A 6,909-nucleotide genomic window follows, 5' to 3' on the forward strand; every position below is an offset into this window, starting at 1 on the left:
AGCACATACTCAGGCCTAACATTTAAGTAATGCCTGATAGAACTAGAGTTCATTCTGAAATAAGATAATCAGAAACAAAGAGTAAGAACTAGAAAATGAACATTTTGGCTCCAAAGTATACATTTTAATTAGCCTACCATTTTTTTTACTTAAAAATAAGTAGCTATAAACTGAAAATACATCTCAGAAAGATTTTAAGGACATTCACAACTGAAAAAGAGAAGAAAGCTCTCCCCCTTTTTTCACCCTGTAAATTCTACGCTATCCTCTTCTCTCAAAAAAGTGCCTTTTTTCCTGCCCAGATCAAACACTACAGTTTTTAAGTTTTTTTAAGGAATAAAAGGAGGAGGAAAATGTCAGCAAATAAAAAAATTGTTTAGACTCAGAAGAGGTCTTCCACTGATCAAAGGATTGGTAGGGAACATAAAATTAAGGCAGCCACACAACTACATTGTTAAGTAGTTAACAGGTAGCAACTCACAGAGTATGGAGTACTGACTTCCATTCTGTATTTCTGCCTTGCCAGAGGCCTTTGGTACAACTTCAGGAGTTACTGTGGAACTATATTATAATACCCTAGGTTCAGAGACTGAGAGGAAAAATCTTAAACATCATTTCATCTTAAAAAGCAGGCCTCTATGTACCTAATACATTAATTAAAACCAAGGAAACTGTAAAATAAAATCCAATATATTGATCCCAAATTCCTTGGGTTTATAGGGAACTAGTACCCACTGATATCCTCTTGACTGCTTCCTAAAGAGAACAGAGGCCACCAGGTCCTGGTGCTAAACACTGATACCAAAGAAAAATAGTTTCGTGCAAGCTTCTCCAATTCCTATGAGTTCAGGACTTCTGGCTGGGTTCCCCCACGCAACCCCTCCAACTCTACAGGGAGAATGGCTTCCCTTATACTAATATAAGCACCCATCACCCAACAATAGCAGCTAGAACATAAATGAAGATGAGAACTCAGTCTGCATTTACCTAAAGATTTCCCACAGTCCAAATATTTAAGTGACACAGACTGCATTATTGTCTGATTTATTCACTACATTAATCTGGAATTCCACAGGGCAGATTAACACACAACAATCTTAACTACACTAGTATCTAGCTCCAAAGAAAGGCAACACATGTCACCTGGTGAAGCTGGTGGAGGACTCCATCACTCCTTATCTGTCTCTCTCCATCCTTCCTCCTACTTTCCTCCCTACACGTCTTAGGCTTTGCCCTCTGCTTAGTCCTATTGGAGAATCCTTTGGCCATCTATATAAAAGAGATTGGAAGGAGCCAAGAGCCTGGAGAACCACCACATCAATGAGAGCTTTCTCATCTAAAGATCATCTGTCCACACTGCCCAGAAGAGGTTTACTCTGTGAGATTAAACTTGGCACAAAGTGCTCTCTGTTGAGAAAAATAGTGTAAATTCTCAGGCAAAGGACTAGGGAGCAGCAGAACTCTCCAAAAGAGCTGTACATGTAAACCAACAGATCTTAGAATGTTCTAATATACTATATGAAGTTTCAGAGTAAACAAATGGTTAATGACACATCTTTTGTAACACATGAATCAGCTACAGATTTGCAAGAGTGGGACACACCCTAGTACCTATGACTGTTTCAAAAGTGGACCTGGATGTCTGAATTGCCAATCCATCCCACTGAGATTGGAACAGAATTGTACAACTAGGCAGGATGTCACAATTTAAAGTTAAAAAATAAACACATCATGATAATGAAGTTAATTTGAGAACTTCATTAATATTTTAAGACCAATAATCAATAGTAGCAATACAAAGTAAGGAATAGCCAATCAGTCCTAGGAAGCAAACACAATAGTAGTTTTCCAGGGGAAAAGAGTGTGGGTGAGAGGGTTGAAGGACTGCAAATTTAAGAACGAGAATATTCTCATTTCTAAAGGAAAAGAAATAAAATGAGGCCTTTAATTTAAAAAAACACATCTTACCTTAAGAGGCATCCAAATAGCATTCATAGTGTCAGGAATAGTTCAGACAATACTCAGAAATGAGCAAGAAGGGAGTTGTAGTAATCCCTCAGTGACGAAGTAGGAGCAGGTAGAAAAATTTTTTGTTTCAAGAAGGTATCTGAAAGAGAGGACTTGCATTTAGACTAAAAAATAATCAAGAATAAGCAAACAATTTAAGCTATCTAGACATAGATTTGAAGTACTACTTCCTTCACCATCCTAAAAAGATGTACAAAACAGTCCCCTTTGGGAAAGGGCAAGTGTGTGTATCTCCATATATATGTAGAAATATATTTTACATAAAAAGTGGATTAAATGTGTAACACATACTTTAGATAATACAAAATTGCTTATCAAATAATTAGAAAACCATTATCCCAGATAGAAAAATGATTATCCAGCGTACTTCATAAACACGATTGAAAAGTCATTTGTTAACTGACCTTTTAAGAAAGACCCTTGTCATGTTTAATTTTTATTTAATAAATTAAAACCGCTCTGATCATTCCAATTGTCCTAAATTTTATTAAGCTTGTTTCAGAGTCGAATTCTACGTGAAAAATAAAATCTATTCTTAAGTGCTAGTAGCAAATAAAAGACAGAGATCTTTAAAAGCAGAACAAACAACTTAATTTTGAGGATGGGAGGAAGGCAAGTTTGCCTGCAGGTAGGAGGATGGCTTAAATGACCTCTTGTAGGATCCTTGTTCAAGTCCTCGGCCTGAATGAAAATTCCAGCTTAACCAGTTACTGCATCGCTTAAAATGGAGGCTTGCCCGAGTAGGGACAAAAATAACAGCACCCACCTCTGAAAAATAAATTTCGAAAAATCGAAGACTACAGTACCCTCATTTTTAAGAAAAATTAAAAATAAAAACCTCTGGAGTGGATTTGTTCTTGCTATGCGTTTGTCACTTCGGCTACGAAGACTTGGCATCACTTTCCTTACCGGTCGTCAGATTTTTTTTTTTTTTGCAGGGGGGGTGGGGTGGTTTGACTCTTGACCCCAGTCTCAGGAGGGTTTAACAGCCCCTCCATGATCCCCACCGCGAAAGCCAAGAGAAGAGAAAGGAGAGAGCCCGAGTTCCCACCCCTCCCCCCACCGTGGACCCTAGTCCCAAACCTACCCCCCCCTTCCCTCAGAGGGGCGCCTCCTTCTGCCCCATGCCCATTGTTAGGGCGGGGGCGCGGGGGGAGTGGGCTCAGGGCAGGGGCGCCTGAGGCCGTGGCCCCGGCTCGCTTCAGGAGGGGCGGCCCGCAGGATGCAGCTTCCCTTCCTCTCGGCGTCGGTCCGTCCCACCTCGGCTCGGCCTGGCGCCCCGGACTCTGCTCGGCGCCCCCGGCCCGGGGCCCAGCCCAGCCCGCCCCCCGGGCACCAGGCCCCTGGCCCCTCGGCCGGCAGCCCGCGGCCCAGGCCTGCGGGTGGGCGCGGAGCGGGGGTCCCCGTGCCCCACACACGCGTCCGCTCCCCCAGTCCAGCCGCTTCCAGGGCCCTCGGCGGCGCCCGCTCCCCGGGCCCTTCGGCACCCCGCCTCCCGGCCGGGCCGCCCCCTCGGGCTCCCGCAGTCGAGGCCGCCTCCCCTTCCCCGCCATCACCCCTACCGACTCGTGCCCCTACCCCCAGGGGCACCAGTGCCAACGGCTGCTCCCCCGGCCCCGGACCTACCTGCACGGCTCAACCAAGCCTAGAAGTGGGGGCGGGGAATCTTCCGCCCTCCTCTGTCTCTCATTGGCCCTTCCGGGGCACATCGTGAGCGCCATTGGCTGATGGCAGATGTCCGTCAGAGCGGTGGGGCGGGACAGAAGGGGGAGAGGGATGCTGGTGCCTCGGCGTCTCTGTCTCTGTATATCTCGCTGTCTCTGCCTCTGTCTCGGCTCTTGGGAACGAGAGACATTTGGACGAGAGAACTGGAAGGGGCCTGGAGGTGGGAGGGATAGAAATAGGAATCCTGGTAGACCTTCCCACCAATCTGCCACTCCGAACCCCCTACCTAAGTCCCCTTTAGATCCTCTTCTCCATCACCCCCAACCCCGGCCCCTCAGCCCTGTAGGTTCTTCATCCAGGAAGCGACGTGATGAAAACTCGAGCCGGAAGGCCATAGGGGGAGATTTTATATATGTATATAAAATATACACACACAAATACTTATGTATGAAGTCAACCAGATATAAGGTCATGAGGGCCTGGAAAGGAAAGGGTACACATCTCACAGACAGGGAAAGACTTTGAGATATAGCCAATATAAGAAGGAATCAAAAATCCCTCTAAGAGCTGGCAACAGTGGTTTCCTCCTGGGTGAGGAGCTGAGTGTCTAGGGGACCAGGTGGGAGGAAGACTTACATTTCACTGCATATCCTTTTGTGTCTTTTGATTTTTGTACCATTCACAAAGATTCCAATTTCTTTTAATTAATTGATTTAAATTTTAAAATAATTCTAAGGCCGCAAAACCAGGGGGACAGACAAGACGGTTGTCCAGGCAAAGTGAGACAACATGCAGATTTGGGGAGGAATCTTAGCTTTTAATATGTTCAGTTCCAGAAGCCAGTGGTAAAACCAAGAAGAGATGTGCCGGCAGCAGCTGGAGTTGGGGACCTTGGGAGAGGGCGAGCCATCTGGACTAGGGAAGGTTTAGGGTTCTGCACCTAAGTATGGTGATCCATGACGTGCTAAAAAATAAACTCCCCATAGACGTGTAAAGAGACACCCACAGTTAAAGGCAGAAGGATGAAAAGAAACGGAAAAGGGTCAGTGAGGTAAGAAAAACAGAATATTGAAGAGGCACGAAAGTTCAGGGAGAAAAGGTCTCTGGAAAAATAGAATAATAAAATTATGAGAGCCTCACCATCTTGAGGCTCACTTCAGGGGCCCTGTTTAGGCTCATTAAATAAGAACGAAAGCCAACAAAATACCCATAAAGCAGAGTTCTTAACTTTTTCGCACCACAAACCCTTTTGGCAGTCCATTAAAGTATGTGGACTCCTTCTCAGAATGTTTTCAAACACATACAAAGGAATTCAAAGGAAACCAATTACATTAAAATACAATTTTCAGAGGCTGGCCTGCTGGCGCAAGCGGCTAAGTGCGCGCTCTGCTGCGTTGGCCTGGGCTTCGCCGGTTTGGATCCCTGATGCTCACAGACGCACCGCTTGTCCAGCCATGCTGTGGCAGCGTCCCATATAAAGCAAAGGAAGATGGACATGGATGTTAGCCCAGGGCCAGTCTTCCTCAGCAAAAAGAGGAGGATTGGCAGGTGTTAGCTCAGGGCCGATCTTCCTCACCAAAAAAAATATATATACAATTTTCAAAATATTTTTTCAAGTGTGATGTAATAATATATGTGCTTTATATTGATGTATTAAATAGTATGATATAATGGCAGGCCTAATGACCACCAAAATTTGGGGAAGTAAATGAGCATAGATAATATATGTTGAAGATAAGATATCTTCAACAACTATCATATAATAGGAAAGTACATATGATTTCTATTGGTGACAAAACCGCAGACACTGCTAATACTACTTGATTTGTTGTCTCCATCCGTAATTGAAGGAAACACTAATTTTCTGTTAGACTTTAGCAAAAATAAAGGCATATTACTTTTCCTGATCCAAGTTCATAGATTTCGTAATCTGTGGGCCACAGGTTAAGAAACCTTACCTAAAAAAATCATCCTTCCCGCCCTCCACACACCCACACCGGGATGTGACCCTGCCCTTCACCCCTTATCTCTGTCTCTCTCTTCCTCTTCCACACTTGCTAGGAGCACTCTCTGGTTCCCAGTCCCCCCCTGCAGATGCCTGATGCCCCCCGTGACACAAAGAACAGGGATTATGAATGAGGGTTGGAAGAAAGATAAATACATCTTGTCTATATTCAAAAAAGAAGAGAGAAAGCTATGAGGTATATTACAGAGAAGATGGGGAAAAGGAGCCCAGGATGGAGTATCATTCATTCCCAAAAAGGAAAAAAAAATTATAAAAAGAAAACATCTGGGCTGGCCCCGTGGCTTAGCAGTTAAGTGCGCGCACTCTGCTGCTGGCGGCCTGGGTTCCATCCCAGGCGCGCACCAACGCACCGCTTCTCCGGCCATGCTGAGGCCGCGTCCCACATACAGCAACTAGAAGGATGTGCAGCTATGACACACAACTATCTACTGGGGCTTTGGGCGAAAAAATAAATAAATAAAATTACAAAAAAAAAAAAGAAAACATCTTTATCAGTTAAGAAAAAATCTTTTCTCTGAGTTATTAATTTTGCTTAAATCAGCCCTAGAAAACACCTTCAATCCAGCTCCTGATTTCATATATCTGTAAAATGGTGCAAAAAATAGTACCTATCTCCTAGGGTCTTTGTGAGGATTAAATTGTTAATACATAGAGTGGATTTGAAACAGTGCCTGACAGAGTCTAAACATTCAGTTTTTAACTATCATTATTATTATATTTGGCATCTTATATTCCAGGGCATTCCATGAAAATTCCTGGTATGATTATTTGTATTAATGACATATATAACAGCAAATTAAGAGCAATAAGAAAGTTAACCCAGAACACTTATTTTTCATTTAAATCCTTCAAAATTAGAATACTCCACTTTTTCCAGTCACATTTTCATTCCTCTAGGGGGAAAGAACATCAGTGCCTCTTTAAAGGGATTGTAAACTCAGAAAAAAATTTTGGCTACTTATATTACAAAGGGCTAATTTCCATAATACTGTACATAAAGACCTCCTACAAATCAATAAATAAAAACCAGCAATTCTCGTACAAGGCTAATGGCAGTGTAAACTGGTACAGCCACTTTGGAAAAGACTTTGATATAATCTAATAAAATTTAAGATATGCATGCTCTATTTCAGCAGTCTCATTATTAGATATATATTATAAGAAAATGCAGAGTTTTAAGTGTCAGGATT

General features: G+C 43.2%; 1 protein-coding gene across 5 annotated transcripts in view; it reads right to left on the reverse strand.

Moving 5' to 3' along the window:
• KANSL1 (KAT8 regulatory NSL complex subunit 1) overlaps positions 1 to 3,037 on the reverse strand; it is a 188,748-nt gene extending 185,711 nt beyond the window's left edge. Inside the window, exons 1-2 of one of the 5 annotated variants that reach the window (XM_058561274.1) lie at positions 2,867 to 3,037; positions 1,969 to 2,107 (exon numbers count right to left, since the gene is read on the reverse strand). The gene's annotated coding sequence lies outside the window, so the exon portion shown is untranslated. Of the gene's footprint in view, positions 1 to 1,968 lie in introns of all 5 variants that reach the window. The other 4 variants (XM_058561269.1, XM_058561276.1, XM_058561273.1 and 1 more) reach the window with 4 other exon arrangements.
• Between the last annotated feature and the right edge of the window lie 3,872 nt (positions 3,038 to 6,909).

The sequence above is a fragment of the Diceros bicornis genome, chromosome 18 (assembly GCF_020826845.1).
Source record: "Diceros bicornis minor isolate mBicDic1 chromosome 18, mDicBic1.mat.cur, whole genome shotgun sequence".
Classification (NCBI taxonomy): domain Eukaryota; kingdom Metazoa; phylum Chordata; class Mammalia; order Perissodactyla; family Rhinocerotidae; genus Diceros; species Diceros bicornis.